This window comes from Bos indicus, chromosome 13 (genome assembly GCF_029378745.1).
Source record: "Bos indicus isolate NIAB-ARS_2022 breed Sahiwal x Tharparkar chromosome 13, NIAB-ARS_B.indTharparkar_mat_pri_1.0, whole genome shotgun sequence".
In the NCBI taxonomy this organism is placed as follows: Eukaryota; Metazoa; Chordata; class Mammalia; order Artiodactyla; family Bovidae; genus Bos; species Bos indicus.
Window position 1 is genome coordinate 33,782,966 of NC_091772.1, and position 18,849 is coordinate 33,801,814.

General features: G+C 45.3%; 1 long non-coding RNA gene across 1 annotated transcript in view; it reads left to right on the forward strand.

The window, feature by feature from the left end:
- The first annotated feature begins 3,639 nt into the window (after nt 1-3,639).
- LOC139186472 (uncharacterized) overlaps nt 3,640-18,849 on the forward strand; it is a 60,319-nt gene continuing 45,109 nt past the window's right edge. The window contains exons 1-2 of the long non-coding RNA XR_011570030.1: nt 3,640-9,696; nt 9,859-9,935. This is a non-coding gene — a long non-coding RNA (uncharacterized lncRNA). The remainder of the gene's footprint in view (nt 9,697-9,858; nt 9,936-18,849) is intronic.

Here is an 18,849-nt window from a genome sequence, read left to right on the forward strand (position 1 = left end):
AGACTCCTAGATATGGAAAGTCTGAGATAATAAATGCAATAAAACAATAATAAATATTGTTTTTGAGCCATCAAGTTTGGAGCAATTTGTCATACAACATAGAAAATGAATGAAGTCTGGGTTCAGCTGATAAACAGTAGCTGAGAAGTGGAGTGTCCTTAAAGGAGTCTAATGGTTCTTTCTGACTTTACCTGGGAACCCAGGAGCCCTGAACAGATGGGTTGTGATGGACCATGTGTGCCTGGTATTGGATTTCTCATGTGAACTGCTGCTGCTGCTGCTAAGTCACTTCAGTTGTGTTTGACTCTGTGTGACCCCATAGACGGCAGCCCACCAGGCTCCCCCATCCCTGGGATTCTGCAGGCAAGAACACTGGAGTGGGTTGCCATTTCCTTCTCCAATGCAGGAAAGTGAAAAGTGAAAGTGAAGTCGCTCAGTCATGTCTGACTCTTCGCGACCCCATGGATTGCAGCCTACCAGGCTCCTCCATCCATGGGATTTTTCAGTCAAGAGTACTGGAGTGGGGTGCCATTGCCTTCTCCCATGTGAAATGACCTACCTAAAATTCTAGTGTGTGAACACATAGAAAGACAGACTGTATTAATGGGTGGAGCCCAGGATGGCTGTTCCTTGTAGAGTGGGATGTTATGAAAGTCCAGACTGACCCTCCCTTCCCATTCACATACACACTCAGACCCAGTTTTTCAATGGAATCTCTAGGGGTGATGTGACTGGGATATGGTATTAATTCAATTAACTTGGAGATATGAGAGGAAAAGAGACTTGTCTCAAATTAGTGATAAAAACAGATATTAATAAAAAAAGACTTTAAAATAAGTTCTGTCTTGTCACTGTCAAGCAGTTAAAAGAAGATGCAGTGGTTAATGTATTCTTGTTAGATATGTTTTTATGATTAGGGAAGTAAACCTTATAATTAGCATATTAATTGCTGATATTAAAGTGATAGCTTGAAGATTTTAGTTTCAAAAAGATGAACATTATCACAGTCTTCTTTATATTATCAATTAGTGTTTTGAGAGACAGAGATGGTGCAGCAGTAAACAGCACAGCCCCTGTTTAAAAGTCACAAACAACAAGTGAGCTGGATGCAGACGATCAAATTTTTACTCTGCTCAAATGACATACCTGAAGCACTCAGGTGACAGAAAAAGGAAGGTCATGATCGTGTTTGTCAACTGAAGCCATGGGAACAGCACTTGTCGCACAGCTCCGCTGGGCTGCCTGCCCTGGTGGGATTTAATGTTTTGTCTTCCTCCGTTTGCAAAGTCCTCAAAGAACAGTCAGCAGTTTACGTACGATGTGGGATACTGGGGCAGCAAATGGCATTGGTTTATCAAATTTTTAAAAAATTTGATGCAAAACCCATGTCAGGAAATTGGTAATTGGAATTATGTGGTTGCATTACTTGATGACAGCATATTATTTGATAAAAAGCAGACACCACTTTGCCGACAAAGGTCAAAGCTATGGGTTTTTTTTTTCCAGTAGCCATGTACAGGTGTGAGAGTTGGACCATAAAGAAGGCTGAGCACCAAAGAATTGATGCTTTTGAATTGTTGTGCTGGAGAAGACACTTGAGAGAGTGTCTTGGAGAGACCCTTGGACAGCAAAGGAGATTGAACCAGTCAATCCTAAAAGAAATCAACCTTGAATATTCATTGGAAGGACTGATGCTAATGCTCCAGTATTTTGGCCACTTGATGTGAAGAGCTGACTCACTGGAAAAGACCCTGATGCTGAGAAAGATTGAAAGCAAAAGGAAAAGGGGCCGGCAGAGGATGAGATGGTTAGATAGCATCAGTGACTCAATGGACATGAATTTGAGCAGCTCTGGGATACAGTGAAGGACAGAGGAGCCTGGTATGCTATAGTCCATGAGGCTGTGAAGAGTTGGACATGACTTGGTGACTGAACAACAACAACATTACCGGTGAAGACAGACAAGCATGTGGATTCTGGATTTGGGCCTGTGTTTCCTCTCCCTTCTTCCACTGTCACTCCATAAACTGCAGAGCTGATGGAGAGCACCCCAGAAGGCTGCTGCAGAGGAGGGAGCAATGCTTTTCCCTCCAAAATCCAAGGCAGTACTTTCCCCTGGTGGAGGGTCCAGGCCTCAACCCCGGCAGCCAGAATGGCAGCCCAGGGGCCTGATGTGAAGGAGCAAAACCTTGGGTTTTGTAAATCTTGCCCCAGGACTGCCTTTCCTTCCAGGAAACTACTTCAGAGGTCACGGTGCTGAACTGCTGGTGAAATGCTTAGGTCTTCCCAGAGAAGAGAGGGAAGGGAGGCCAGAGAGGGTGTCAGTCCAACATAGATGCCCCTGGGAGGCCGGCAGGCTGCTCAGCGCAAACCTGCCTCTCTTGCAGAAATCTCCCTTGCATCACTGCAGCCCCCAGGCCTCTCTGTCATCAAGGTCCTACAGCCAGGGCAGAGTTAAGCACTGCTCAGGGCTGGGTTCCAGTCCAGAAGTCAGCTCTGGCATCCCGGACCTGCTGTGCCCACCTTGCTGTGTGACCCTCAGTTGGGTGTCTGAGCAGCTCTAGGCTTCAGGCATCTCTCTCGCCTGTAGGACACGTCCTGTTCTTATGTGGTCCTGTGTGTGGCATCACAGCAGAATCTCATAACCAAGAAGAAGTCTAATTTTTCTGTGTCTGACATGAAGGAGGATTTATTTGGCTGCATGTGAAAGACTCCAGATAACAGTACTTTGAACCTGGCGAAAGTTTCTTTCCTTTTGATGGCAAAGCCTGAAGGAAGGCCCCTGAGGGCAGTGTGAGGGCTCCAGGCCTGCTCAGCTGTCCAGAGGGTGTGGCCTTGAGCCTCAAGGTCCAAGGTGAGCTTCCGCTGTCTTGTCCATGCCCCCAGGGCAGGATGGAGGAAGAGGGGTAGGGGAGGCAGTGGGGGGTGGGGGAAGAAGAGACATGCCCTCCCCACCCCTGCCCCGCTTAAGGGATCTCGTCCGAGAAACCACACATATCCATTGCTCACTCTCCACTGGCCAGCAGTCACCTGGCTACAGGAAGGCGGAGAAATGTGGCCTCAAACCCGGGTAAATATCAGCAGATCTATGGTTGTGAAAGGAGTGGATGATTATTAAAGGGATGGCAAAGAGCCTTTGACATTTGTTTTTATTAACCTTTTCTATATTGATTTTTAAATTTGAAAATACTTGCTTACAACATATCAAGCAGTGCAAAGATACATATATATGTATACACACAAACATATACTTATGAGAGTGTGTATATATTCTGCCCCTCCCCACCACCCCCTCCCCCCGCTGCCCTCCCCACCGCCCTATAAATTCTAGTAAACTCTAGGACTTCTTGGTGGCTCAGATGGTAAAGAATCCACCTGCAATGTAGGAGACGCTGGTTCAATCCTTGGGTTGGGAAGATCTGCTGGAGAAGGGAATGGCAACACACTCCAGTATTCTTGCCTGGATAGTCCCATGGACAGAGGAGCCTGGTGGGCTACAGTTAATGGGATGGCAGAGTAAGACAGACTGAGCAACACTTAAGCTTTCACATAAACTCCAGGCTCCCGAGGGAACTAATATGAACAGTTGGATATATATTCTTTCATGTCTTTCTTGATTGACATGTAAAATACGTAAACCTTCCTGTCTCCCCACATTTATTTTCTTTTTAATGAGAACTGCATTTTAGAGATAAAATATATTTTTCCAAATATGTAGTTTGCTGGTTTCTAATACATAGCAAATCATTTTATTGGAAATTATATGTGGCTCTAACCCGTTCTTTATAATAGCTGCATAATCGCTCATAGTATGGATTTCATAGTTGAATGCACTGTAATTTCTTTTGCCATTCCCCAATAGAATACATAGATTATTTCCTTTTATTGCCACTGTAAATAATGTTGCAAGAAACAACCTTGTACACTATCCTCAGGTGTGTCTTTCTGTGAGATGTTTGATCCAAGGGCCTGCAGTGAGTTCCACTTGGTCACTTCCTGCTGCTGCTGCTGCTAAGTCGCTTCAGTCGTGTCCAACTCTGTGCGACCCCATAGATGGCAGCCCACCAGGCTCCCCCGTCCCTGGGATTCTCCAGGCAAGAACACTGGAGTGGGTTGCCATTTCCTTCTCCAGTGCCTGAAAGTGAAAAGTGAAAGTGAAGTCGCTCAATCATGTTCCTGAAGACTCCTAATTTGCAGGTGGGTGTGGGGCAGGGAGGGGCTGGTCTCAGCCTTCGGCCCCCTTTCACAGACGTAACTCTAGCTAGTGAGTGACAGAGTGGAGTCTTGAGCTCAGAAGTGACTCCCTCTCCACCCCCCCAAATAAAAACCCTTGCTTCCCCTTCACTGCCAGGGGGCTCCTGCTTCTCTAAGGAGGGGGAGAGATGCTGGGGACAGCCAGCTAATTCTTTAGCCACCTCAGCACTTTGTAGAGCATCCTGTTTTTGTGTTGGGGTGTGTTGGGGAGGATGGGTGACCTAACTTCAGGTCAGCTAGGCAGCCACACCCCCTCAAAGTTACTTCCTCGATTCCTGGAATCCCCACTGCCGAGGTTTCTAGCTCCTGGAAGGATGCAGTGCACCCCTCTCCAATCTGAGGATACACACAGTGTGCCCTTGACCCATGACATACACCGACCACAGCAGCCACCCAGAGAAAGTGACCGCTTCCCTTCCCCACCTGGCTGGAGGGAGGAGGGCAGTTTCTTCCACCTCTAGGGACTCTGTGCATCTTGTGCCTTCTAGCCAAGTCATTGCCATTACTGTCCATGGACAAATCAAAGTCGTCAGCTCTGAAAAACCCCAGTTCAACAAACAGCCTTCCTCACTCCACTTGGTAACATGAAGATTCTCAGTTCTTCTCAGCCTGGGCTTAGCAGTCAGCCCAGCCCAGAAACAGGACAGGAGCCAGCCCCACCTGTCACTGTTGTTTAGTCCCTAAGTCATGTCCAACTCTTTTGCAACTCCACGGACTGTAGCCCACCAGGCTCCTCTGCCCATGGACTTCCCGGGCGAGAATACTGGAGTGGGTTGCCATTTCCTCCTTCAGAGGATCTTCCCAACCCAGGGATAGAACCTGTGTCTCCGGCATTGGCAGGCAGATTCTTTACCTGTGAGCCGCCAAGGACACCCAGCCCCACACTGCTCACCTTTTATCTGCAAGTGGCTTTCACAGTATAGGACATTTTGTTTTTATCAACCTAGCCTCTGTTACTCAGGGGCATATATTTAGCTGTTGCTTTTCTCACGTTTTGGGAAGTGCTGATTTTGTGCTTTTCAGAGTGAAGACAGAGGCCAGAAGCATCTTGATTTTGTTTTTGCATCTTGTATGTTTGATTCAGCAGTTGGAAAGCTGTTGCATGTAAGGATGTTTCTGAGTTTGGAAAAGGCTGGGAACAAGGCTCTGGCAGAGCCCTGGATGGTGGGGGCAGGGTAAGAGTAGAGTCTGTGTTGTCCTTTTAAGTCATAGGATCGCAAGCTCCCTGAAGGGCAGTGACTATGTCCTCTTGCTTCTGAGTCCCCAGCACCTGTGTGAGGTCTGCCCTGGAAAGGGCTTGATAAATAGAACTGGGCAAATGCAGGCAGAAGCTGAGCTCAAAGGCGGGCCCCAGGCCAGGAGTGACTGTGCCAGTCTTGGGGAAAGCCAGTGTCTTGGGGGTGGGGGATCCAAGGTGGCTAGAGCCCAAGCAAGAGGGGACCCCCCAACAGCTCTGCTGTAGCCCCTGGAACAGACTTTCGGGGGACTCGCATGTTGGTACCACAGCTTTCCAGGCTGGGCCTTGCTGGGCGGGGAGGCTGCAGGATGTACCAGGTGAGTAGCTGTGCCCAGTGGCAGCCCTGTGTGCTCCAGGGCTGTGGGTGGGGGGCCCTCCTCCTGCAAAGCTCTCTGGGCGGTTTATTTCTGCAACATCAGTTCTGTTCTGAGAGCTGAAATCCAGTGGCCAGACCTAGAAACAGTCACCAAGAGAAACAAACAGCAGAGGAAGCCTGGGTCATAGCTGACTCCCTTTTGGGGGCATGGCTGTGAGGGAGGTGTGTCAGCTCCTGCAAAATGGTCTTATGGGGGTAGGTGGAGGCAGGGAGCCGACCAAGGACCCTTGGGAGGGCCGTGCACAGGGAGAGGAGCACAGCTATTTGTTCTGTGTAATTAGATTGAGCTTATTTCCTTCTGTGGCACAGAGCCGGAGAGTCAGAGTTCTCAAAAAATGTTATCTTATCTCATTTTGTGTAATGTCATCATGGCACAGCTGGAATGGGAAGAAAGAACATTTTTGAGACATTCCTGGTCCTCTTCACGGATTGCGTTCTGTTCATTCGGCGTTGAAGTCAGTCTGATGCTGAGGTCTCCAGGAGCCCAGGGCAGATGCAACACTGTATTTATGTAATCAGCCCACAGACATACAGGAAGGCACTCTTTCTGGATAAATCTAAGGCCTGAGTGAGAGAGGCTGAGAGATCAGACAAGGCAGTCCCCTGGGCCCCAGCATCTTTGCTCAAGAACCTGCCACAGCTGCTGACCTAGGTTTGTCCCGGAGGGGAAATGAGAGAAACAGAGAAGTAGACCTGGGGCAGCTGAGTTCCCGTTTGAGTCACTGTCCTGGAGTGACTCTGTGAAAGGGGGCAGCCCACCGAGGTGGCGCTGAAAAACGTCAGGGAACAAAAGAGGATGACCATGCAGTTCTTTTCAAGATGAGAAGACGAGACACAGGCGGGGGGCTGGGATCCCGGGCAGGCACTGGCGGCCCTGCCTTCGCCCATGCACTCTCCCCCCCAGATTTCTAGCTGCTGTCTTCACGGAGCGCCAGCTGTTGCTGGATGCGGATGTGTCCTCCAGGGCACTTTGCCTGGGGCGGGCTCCCTAGAAGGACAGCCTGGCTGGAGAGACCAGTGGCTGTGCCTCAGCCCTTCCCGACGGCTGGATGCTGTGATGGCCCCCCAGAGTCTCTGTTCTTGCCCGCCTGCCCTCTGGCTCTTGCAGTGACGTGGGACCCCGGCAGGCTGGGCTCCGAGCACAGTGGCCCCCTGCAGCTCTCCCCCCAGGGGTAGGTCTCTGGGGGTGCTACAGTTTGCTGTACTAGAAAGATCAATGATGGATCCAGATCTTAGGAGTGGACAAGCCACCAGGAAATACCTCTAGCTTCCTGAGGAGGGGGTCTCCATGTCTCGGATGTTGAGGACGACACATGGCATTTTGTAATGTGCTGGCGTTTCTCCTCACGACCACACTGGCCCCTGTGGTCACCACATGCTTGTGTCACCAGGAAGATTGCCTGTCCAGCTCCTTCCTCTCCCTCTGCTCCCCATGTCCTTCTGCCAGGTCATCAAACCACTGGCCCCTCGGAGTCTGGATTTCACAGAAATGTACGTGCATACGGCTCAGGACTGGAAGGGACCTCTGGAAGTAGTTGGTACATCTGTCGTGCACTAGTTTTCCATCACTTTCATGTACATTTCCTCATTTCTTTATAAGGACTGCCATCCACCAGTAGACAGCACAGACACAGACACCAAGGTCTGGGGAGCATCGTGACTTACTGAAGGTCATGCCGACTCTGATCCATGCCATTCCTGGAGCTGCAAACCCCCGGGCCTCCTCATTCTCTCCCTCCTCCTTGGACCAGCCCCAGCTCTGGTGCTAAATGGCCCCTGGACAGGGCTGTGGGGGCAGCAGTACTGCTCGGAGCCTCCTGACTTGAGCAGGAGTTTGAGTGGCAGCAGCTGGTTCTCTTGAGCCCTGTCCCGGCTGGTAAGTCTGGAGGCCTTTGTATAAATGCCCCGCTGTGGGGTCCAGTACAGGAGCAGGTCAAACACAATCTGGAATCATCCTTGGTCATGGCTCATCCGTGGCAACCTGAAACGGCTGAGCACACATGAAGCCCCAGTTGTGGCCCTAAGGTGGCTTAATCACCCTCGTGGGGTGATTTCCTCTCAGAATCTGCACTCCTTTTTGTCCGTGTGTCTGGTGGCCCAGATGCCCGGGACTCTGATTAGCCTTCACACACAGACTCTCCCACAGGCCTCAATTCAGTGAGGTCTGTGTGCTCTGGACCCCTCCTAGAACAGTTTTCAATGAGAGGATGAAATACCCCAGACCCTACAAGGGAAAAGGCCATGTTTTGGGACTCCACACCATGGGTGTTCATAAATCCCAGAGGAAAAGAAGATCCCTCGTCCCTCCAGGCCAGGTCACAGATGACCATCTGCTCCTTGTGGTCTGATAGGTATTTAGTTCAGCCTCAGCAAGTCTTCTCTGCCGCCCCCTGACCCCTGGGAAGCCAGATAAATGGTGACAGGAAGGTGAGAGTCTGATGTGTTTTTGAAGACCCGTTCTGGGCAGGAGCACACAGATGAAGGACACTGGTTTGTGGTGATGCTTCCTGATGCCCTGGGAGTGAGCCATCCAGCTGAGGGACAGTGATGAGGGCCAGGTCCTGAGGGGCACACAGAAGGGGCAGCCACGTGAGCTGGGGAGAGAAGCAGTTGAGAAGTGAGGAGCTTGTGCCAGGCTGGGAAGGAAGTGGGGTGACAGGTGGGGGTTGCTGTGCTGTCTGGGGCTGCAGATGGATGTAGGGGCTGGCAGGGCTGCCAACAAGAGCCTCAGATGTGGCTGGCAGGGAGTCCGTGAGCACTTTAAGTCAAGCAGTGACATCCAGTCACCTTGTGAAGCTGCCGAGGGGCAGGATTGTAAGGAGGGTCAGGCTGCAGATCTCTGGCAGAGCGTTGAAGCCCAACACTCAACTCTAGATCTCACACAAACAAGAGGAGACTTCCTTGCTCCTCCAGGGCAAGACATCTTTGCTCAGAGCCAGGAGGCTCAAGTTGGGCTTCTCCCCACACAGGAGAAGTTGGTGTTATGGAGCCAGTTGCTCTGGCCTGCAAAACTTAGCAACATCGTAGGAGGCTGAGATGCTCCTAGGGGTTATTGAGACAGGAGACCCTTTCTAATCTGTGCTGATAAAAAGAATCAGCTCATGTTAATAGGTGGCAACAGCAGGCTTGGGACTCTGGCCATCACCAGTGGCCCCTCTGCAGTCTTAAGAATGGTCTTTGGTACCAGAAGGATGCTGAGGTTGAGGCTGGGGTTAGTGGGAGGGTCAAGGGTTGCCAGGGTTAAGGGTGTGGCAGAGACTCCTTTAAGGTCAGTGCACTGGGCCCGCCACCAGATACCTATTTGAAGACATACAAGAACCGCCCCCACCCTGGGTGCCCACCCCTGCCCCAAACACATCTGAGTGGCTCTGACTTAGTTTTAGGCTTTCTCCCTGATAGAGTAGGTCCCATTGAGGCCGTGGGTTAAACCCATTTCACCTGCCTTCACTAAGCATGGTCATTTTAAGAACCCAAGGCCGCTAACATGTTTGCCTGAGTTGTTTTCTAGAAACTTGGACTCAGCTGTGTCTAGTTGGAGCTGAGTTGGTTAAGACTGGATGGAACCGCCCATCCTTCATCTGAGCGAGCGGGAACACGTGGTCTGCTACTTCTGGCCCATAGCGGAGTCACACATGCGCAGAACAACCATCCTCACAGCTTTTCCTCATCACCTTTCCCCACGCTCCCCGAGCAAACACACTTTGCTGCAAATTTCAGCATCTCAGCGTTCAGGAAACAAACCTGGCTGGTGACACTGGAAGTTTTTTCTTCCCTCTCGTGCCTGGGACTTTGCATCTTGGAAGAGTTGGTGGGAGACTTTCCAAGTGAGGTTCGTATGGTGAAGGCACCAGGGGGCTGGATACACGAGGGAACAGGTAGGGGGTTGCCCAGGAGGTGGGGGAGCAGAGAGCAAAGGCCACAGTCTTCATCTACTCTCCACTGGCTTCACCGTCTGTCTGAGCTGACGTAGGCCTTGCCATGTTCTCCTTAGGCCCAGCCGAGGACGGCTTGACCCCAGGGCTTCTGCTAGACCTCCCTACACCCTGGTTCAGCCTGAAACCCAGAAGGGTAAGTTGTTCCAAGGAGACCAAAGTACGGGCTGTCCTCAGCTTGGGCCAGGGTGTGCTCTGAATGCTCTTTGTTCATGTGGTTACTTCCCTGTAGAAGCAGTGCTGTCCTTGAGGGTGATCTGGGGACTTGGATCAGCCCGCAAAGGCTTGACTGACCCATGAGGTGTCCGGCGTGGTTTTGACAGTGGTCTTGGGTCACCAGCTTTACTCTGAAGCTCGGCTCTGAGCAGGTGGCGGTGGGGCCTCTCCTGGGGAGAACGTGGGCAACAGGAAGGGAGGGAAAAGGAAAAGGAAAGGGCAGGCGCATGTGTGTGTTGGGGGCTTTATAGGGGTGAGGGAAGCCAGGCTCACACAGTTCTTTGGCTGCTCCAGGAGCAGAAGTCGACAGAGCCAGAGGGGGACGCCCAGCAGAAGGCCCAGGGCGGCTCTCAGGCCTGTTGGGGGCACATGTGTGCCCTTCAGAGCTTCGGGATTTGGTGTACTTTTGAGTCTGGTGATTTTTTTTTTTTTGTCTGCTTAAAAAAAAAGTATAATTCGCATATAGTAAAATGGACCCTTTTAGAAAAAATTATAGTTGATTTACAATGAATGCTGTGTTAATGACTGGTGTACAGCAAGATGATTCGGTTTTGCATATACATTCTTTTCTATTATGGCTTATCGTAGAATATTGAATATAGTTCTCAGTGCTAAGCAGTAGGAACTTGTTGTTTATCCGTTCTATATGTAAAAGCTTACATCTGCTAACCCCAGTCTCCCACTCCATCCTTCCTCCGTCCCCCACCCCTTTGGCAACCACAAGTTTGTTTTCTTTCTTTGTTCATAATTCTGTTTTGTAGACAGGTTCACTGTGTCATGTTTTAGATCCCACACATAAGTGGTATCACATCGTATTTGTCTTTCTGATTTCATTTTGTATGGTAATCTCTAGGTCCATCCATGTTGATGCAAATGGCATTATTTTGTTCTTTTATGGCTGAGTAATGTTCTGTTGTGTACATGTGCTCCCTCTTTGTTGATTCATCCGTCGGTGGACAGTTCGGTTGCTTCCACGTCTTGGCTATTGTGAATAGTGCTGCTATAAACATAGGGTACATGTGTCTTTTTGAATTAGAGTTTTCTCCAGGGATATGCCCAGGAGTGGGTTTGCTGGATAACATGGTGACTCTATTTTTAGTTTTCCAAGCAACTCCATGCTATTATCCACAGTGGTTGCACCAGTTTACATTCCCACCAATCGTTTAGGGGAGTTTCCTTTTCTCCACACCCTCTTCATCATGAAATGAACCCGTTTAGTGGACAGTTCTTGAAATTTGACATAATGTATACAGTTGTGTAACCACCACTGCAGTTAAGAACGTTTCATTGTACCCTCCCTCCAGGTAAGTGATGGGTTTTCTAACTGTTACGAATGATTTTCTATTTTATTTCTCCATTGGCTATCATTGGTAAAGAACATTATATTAAATTTTATGAGTTAATATTTTATCTTGCAATATTGATGAACTCTTACTAGTTATAATGACTCATCTAATGGTCTTGTTGAATTTTCCATGCAGATGATCCAATGTGCAAATAAAGACAGCTTTATCATCTCTTCAAATTCTTTTAGCTCTTATTTTGTTTTCTTGTCTCAGTGATTGCCAGGATCTCCAGATTTATAATAAGTCATCATGATGATGGTAGACATATTTAGGTTTTTCTATTAAGTGTAATGTTTTGTTGACTAAGTATGATTTTTTTGTTATTGAGATATTGTCAAAATAAGAAAATACTTTTATATTCCCAGCTGAGATTTAAAAAAATAAAAATCATAATAGGTATTGAATATTACCTAGTACTTTTCTGCATTTATTTTCATAATAACATGATTTTTTCCCCTTTAATTCTTAGTACCTTAGGTCTTAATGTTACTGATGTTCTGATCCTAACGTGCTTAATTTAAATTTCTAGAATAAACTTCTTGATGCTGTTGCATCATCAATACCTGTTAGACTTGGTTGTCTAATATTTTGTTAGGATTCACAAGTATAAAGAACTTTTTTTTTTTTTTTTATTCTTCTTACTAGTTTCAGAATCAGGCATATGATGGTGATTATCTATTCCTTGGAAGTGTGGTAGATTACATCCACGATATCTGTCTTAATTTCGGCTGCTGTAACAAAAATACCATAGACTTGGTGGCTTAAACAACATTTATTTCTTATAGTTCTGGAGGGTGGCAAGTCCAAGGTGCCAGAAGGTTCAGGGACTTGGTTCATAGGTGAGGACTTGGTGAGGACCTGGTTCATAGACCGTTGTCTTGTTGCTTTACCCTCACATGGCTGGAAGTGAATAAGGGAGCTCTCTGGGGTCTATTTTGTAAAGGCACTAATCCCATGACTTGATCACCTCCCAAAGCCCCACCTCCTGATACCTTCACATTGGGAATGAGGCTTCAATATATAAATTCCAGGAAGACACAAATATTTAATACCTTAAGAATACCCTTTGGGTCTGGGTACTTTTGTGAATGCTCAATTTCCCTAATATTTATTAGTCTATTCAGTATTTCTTCCTGTGCCATTTCAAAATAATTTTCATTGAGTTAAAATGGACATACAGCATTATATTCATTTCTGGTATACAGTTATGATCTGATATTTGCATATATTGCAAAACCATCACCATGATAAGTCTAATTATTATCTGTCACCACACATAATTGCAATGTTTTTCTTGTGATGAAGACCTCTAAGATACTCTCTCAGCAACTTTCAAATGGGCTACTCAGGATTATTAACTATAGTCACTGCTGTACATTGTTATATCAGTGACATATTATTTATAATGGGAAGTCTGGGCCTTTGATCCCCTTTACCTATCTTTCCCATCCCCATTTTTAAAACTTTACATATATCCAGAAATATATTTTGCCTAGACTTTCTATGTTTATTAAAGCTGAGTAGTTAATATTTTTATTGTTGTTATATCACTGTGTCATAGTTGATCGTATTTTTTCTTTTTAAAAAAACTTTTTCTTTTAAAAAAAACTTCTTATTTTTCATTGGAGTATAGCTGATTAATAGTGTTGTGATAGTTTCAGGTGGACAGCAAATGGACTCAGCCATACATATGCGTGTATCCATTCTCCCCCAAACTCCCATCCAGTCTAGGCTGCCGCATAACATTGAGCAGAGTTCCCTGTGCTGTATAGTAGGTCCTTGTTGGTTATCCATTTTAAATATAGCAGTGCATATGTGTCCCTCACAAACTCCCTAAATTAATCCCTTCATCTCCAATTCACATTATCTCTTTTTTTTCTTGACCAGAGGTATGCCTACCTGATTAGACAGATTTATCTTCTGATTTGTTTCTACTAGCCAAAGCAGATCCAATGTTCTTTAAAAATTAGCCAAACCTTTTTCACCTTCTGGTAGTTCTTGTCCTCTTTTCAGGTTTGGGGAATTTTCCAAAAAAAACTATAAGTTTTGGGCAACTTTCCAAATCAGATAATTTCCTGGATATCACATTGCAGAGTTTGAAATATATAAATTAAATGTGATTTAATTTATTATTTGATGGAAAAGATCTACTAGATTCCTTATCTCACCATCCATCCCCATAATTCAGGGAAATTAGGGTCCAAGGGGAAATCAGGCTACTATTTAAGTAATAACACAAATATGAAAATTACATAAGTGGTAAGATTTAGGAGTGGGGAAAGGCTACGAGAAGTGATATAGGAAGCACTGACTCAATTATGACCATCAAGGAAAATTTCTCTGAGTAAGTGAGAGTTATCTTGGTGAGGAAGAGAAGCAACAGCATGAGTAAACATTCTAAGGCAGGGAGCCAATGAGATGGGATGAGGAAGATTAAATGAATACATTCAGGGATTTCTGCAGTCAAGTATGAATCAGTGGTGTTGATAGTATTACGTTGGCCAAAAAGTTCATTTGAATTATGCTGTCAAATGTTATGGAAAAATCTGGATGAACTTTCTGGCCAATCCAATATCTTTAGACAGAGAAGAATTGAGAAAGAGTCCTAGGTTGTAAACTGAAAGGTATATGCATTAAAGTTGGAAAAACCCCAAAAGATAAAACCCTATTTGTATCCTGAGAAAAATAGCTGCAAAGACATATTTCAATAACTGAACATACCCTCAGAAAACACGAAAATGTCTCTGGAAGGGTTTGAATTCTTCCTACAATGATTTGAAATGATCAAAACTCAAAATGTTGCAGGTTAAAATGGAAAATAATTTAAAATGATTCTTTGGGATAATATATACCAAAGCAGTATGTTAGATCTGGAATATATTCAACTTTCCCATCATGGCATATTGAAGACAAATATATTTTCAACTTATGAAGTAGTATTTGCTTTTAATTTAATTGTGTGAAGAAGAGCTGATTAGTTAAATTTCAACTCTGCAACAACCAGCCTTTCCTAAGAGCACAGACTCAGATGTGCATGCCCTGGCACCTCTTTCTGCATTGTGCCCTATACCAGCTTTTTGGTTGAACGATAATGTCTGCAAGTACCACATATATCTTGATGAGAATAAGCTACAGGTTTGCTTAAAGGTTACTAACTTCAGTTGCCCCAAATATGTGACTGTAAGCGACAAATCTGGGCCAAAAAAAGAGGCAAGAAATTGAGATGATGTAATTTATAGCTTTTTTCCCAAAGAAGTTGATGCAAGATGATTTGTTCATCTTAATAACATTTTAATAGATTCTTTCCCATAACACGTATTGCAAACCAGAACATTAAGCACTGCAGAAGCCTTATTATGGCTATGGATTTAGTAATGTGACAAACAGATTGCCTTGGTTATAAAACCTGAGATTGCTTTCTTTGGTTTTGCAGCATATGGAATTCTTCTTGGTGAACCATTAAACATGCACCATGCTTTTCTAATTAAAACTAACGGTTCCCTTTGTCACCATTTATCCCATCATTTCCTGGTGCAGAAACTTTCATAGCATCATAGGATAAAGGCCAAATATCATAGTCTAAAATGCAGTTCCTCCATGACCTTCCTTTCTGCTCTTGCTACCCTTTAGGCTCTCATGAAAGTGAAAGTCACTCAGTCGTGTCCTACTCTTTGCGACCCAGTGGACTGTAGCCTGCCCGGCTCCTCTGTTAATGGAATTCTCCAGGCCAGAATACTGAAGTGGGTCGCTGTTCCCTTCTCCAGGCGATCTTCCCAACCCAGGGATTGAACCCATGTCTCCCACATTGCGGGCGGATTCTTTACCGTCTGAGCCACCAGGGGAACCTAGTAAACAGTCTATGTGATTTCTCCAAATGTGACTGGTCCCTTCCTGCCTCTGTAATTTACTAAATGCTCCTCGCAAAGTTCTTCACTTTCTCTCTTCCATCTTGGCCTGCTGAAGCCCTTGCAGTTCTTTCAGAATCATCTTGGATGCACCATGCATCCTGGAGCTTTTCTTGGTCTTTCTAATTACGCTTCCCAATCTGGGTTCCTCAGAACACCAATTCTATGGACCATAGAAGGACATTGCTTTCTGGAGAGTCACAAAATGAAAGGAGCATCTTAAATGCTCAGAGAAGTTGTACAGTAAAGACATCGGTTAATTTTTGTTCAGCTCAGCACTTCCTAAACTTGGTGTGACCATGAACTTTCCCTCCAGATGATACTTGTTAACATCACAGAGAGAAGACTTTAAGAAATATTCCCCTCCTAGTCTGTGTTCCCTGTTCGCAGGTCCTTATTTATTCATTCACTAGTGAACAGATAAAATAATTATAGACTGTATACTAAGTGTAGAGAAGGATTAAAAAAAAATGACTCAGGCTTAGAGTCTCGCGAGAAGCTTAAAGTCTAGTAGGAGAAATAAGGCAGTAATGGCTGTCCAAGGTTGGCTGTGTCAAGTGCCCCGATGCGGGCACCAATGAGATGCTGTGGAGGCTCAGGGTGGAAGACGATCTTTAAACCCAGGGACTATCCATCTGGGTCCTTTAAGAAACAGATTTCCGAATGTGTGCTTTGTAGCTAACTAGGAGTTTCTGGATGATTTCAGATGGTATATTAATGAACATTAACAATGTTTATTTCAGTTCAGTTCAGTCGCTCAGTCGTGTCCGACTCTTTGCAACCCCATGAATCACAGCACGCCAGGCCTCCCTGTCCATCACCAACTCCCGGAGTTCACCCAGACTCACGTCCATTGAGTTGGTGATGCCATCCAGCAATCTCATCCTCTGACGTCCCCTTCTCCTCCTGCCCCCAATCCCTCCCAGCATCAGAGTCTTTTCCAATGAGTCAGCTCTTCACATGAGGTGGCCAAAGTACTGGAGTTTCAGCTTTAGCATCATTCCTTCCAAAGAAATCCCAGGGATGATCTCCTTTAGAATGGACTGGTTGGATCTCCTTGCAGTCCAGGGGACTCTCAAGAGTCTTCTCCACACCACACTTCAAAAGCATCAATTCTTCGGCGCTCAGCCTTCTTCACAGTCCAACTCTCACATCCATACATGACCACAGGAAAAACCATAGCCTTGACTAGACGAAACTTGGTTGGCAAAGTAATGTCTCTGCTTTTGAATATGCTATCTAGGTTGGTCATAACTTTCCTTCCAAGGAGTAAGCGTCTTTTTTTTTTTGTTTGTTATTCATTCTTCCAATTTTATTTTATTTTTAAACTTTACATAATTGTATTAGTTTTGCCAAATATCAAAATGAATCCGCCACAGGTATACATGTGTTCCCCATCCCGAACCCTCCTCCCTCCTCCCTCCCCATACCATCCCTCTGGGCCGTCCCAGTGCACCAGCCCCAAGCATCCAGCATCATGCATCGAACCTGGACTGGCAACTCATTTCCTACATGATATTTTACATGTTTCATTGCCATTCTCCCACATCTTCCCACCCTCTCCCTCTCCCACAGAGTCCATAAGACTGTTCTATACATCAGTGTCTCTTTTGCTGTCTCGTACACCGGGTTATTGTTACCATCTTTCTAAATTCCATATATATGCGTTAGTATACTGTATTTATGTTTTTCCTTCTGGCTTACTTCACTCTGTATAATAGGCTCCAGTTTCATCCACCTCATTAGAACTGATTCAAATGTATTCTTTTTAATGGCTGAGTAATACTCCATTGTGTATATGTACCACAGCTTTCTTATCCATTCATCTGCTGATGGACATCTAGGTTGCTTCCATGTCTTGGCTATTATAAACAGTGCTGCGATGAACATTGGGGTACACGTGTCTCTTTCCCTTCTGGTTTCCTCAGTGTGTATGCCCAGCAGTGGGGTTGCTGGATCATAAGGCAGTTCTATTTCCAGTTTTTTAAGGAATCTCCACACTGTTCTCCATAGTGGCTGTACTAGTTTGCATTCCCACCAACAGTGTAAGAGGGTTCCCTTTTCTCCACACCCTCTCCAGCATTTATTATTTGTAGACTTTTGGATCGCAGCCATTCTGACTGGTGTGAAATGGTACCTCATAGTGGTTTTGATTTGCATTTCTCTGACAATGAGTGATGTTGAGCATCTTTTCATGTGTTTGTTAGCCATCTGTATGTCTTTTTTGGAGAAATGTCTATTTAGTTCTTTGGCCCATTTTTTGATTGGGTCGTTTATTTTTCTGGAGTTGAGCTGTAGGAGTTGCTTGTATATTTTTGAGATTAGTTGTTTGTCGGTTGCTTCATTTGCTATTATTTTCTCCCATTCTGAAGGCTGTCTTTTCACCTTGCTAATAGTTTCCTTTGATGTGCAGAAGCTTTTAAGGTTAATTAGGTCCCATTTGTTTATTTTTGCTTTTATTTCCAATATTCTGGGAGGTGGGTCATAGAGGATCCTGCTGTGATGTATGTCGGAGAGTGTTTTGCCTATGTTCTCCTCTAGGAGTTTTATAGTTTCTGGTCTTATGTTTAGATCTTTAATCCATTTTGAGTTTATTTTTGTGTATGGTGTTAGAAAGTGGTCCAGTTTCATTCTTTTACAAGTGGTTGACCAGATTTCCCAGCACCACTTGTTAAAGAGATTGTCTTTAATCCATTGTATATTCTTGCCTTCTTTGTCGAAGATAAGGTGTCCATATGTGCGTGGATTTATCTCTGGGCTTTCTATTTTATTCCATTGATCAATATTTCTGTCTTTGTGCCAGTACCATACTATCTTGATAACTGTGGCTTTGTAGTAGAGCCTGAAGTCAGGTAGGTTGATTCCTCCAGTTCCATTCTTTTTTCTCAAGATCGCTTTGGCTATTCGAGGTTTTTTTGTATTTCCATACAAATTGTGAAATTATTTGTTCTAGCTCTGTGAAGAATACTGTTGGTAGCTTGATAGGGATTGCGTTGAATCTATACATTGCTTTGGGTAGTATACTCATTTTCACTATATTGATTCTTCCAATCCATGAACATGGTATATTTCTCAAGGAGTAAGCGTCTTTTAATTTCATGGCTGCAGTCACCATCTGCAGTGATTTTGGAGCCTCCCAAAATAAAGTCTGACACTGTTTCCACTGTTTCCCCATCTATTTGCCATGAAGTGATAGGACTGGATGCCATGATCTTTGTTTTCTGAATGTTGAGCTTTAAGCCAACTTTTTCACTCTCCACTTTCACTTTCATCAAGAGGCTTTTGAGTTCCTCTTCACTTTCTGCCATAAGGGTGGTGTCATCTGTGTATCTGAGGTTATTGATCTTTATCCTGGCAATCTTGATTCCAGCTTGTGCTTCATTCAGGCTGGCATTTCACATGATGTACTCTGCGTATAAGTTAAATAAGCAGGGTGACAATATACAGCCTTGACGTACTCCTTTTCCTTTCTGGAACCAGTCTGTTGTTCCATGTCCAGTTCTAACTCTTGCTTCCTGACCTGCATACAAATTTCTCAAGAGGCAGATCAGGTGTTCTGGTATTCCCATCTCTTTCACAATTT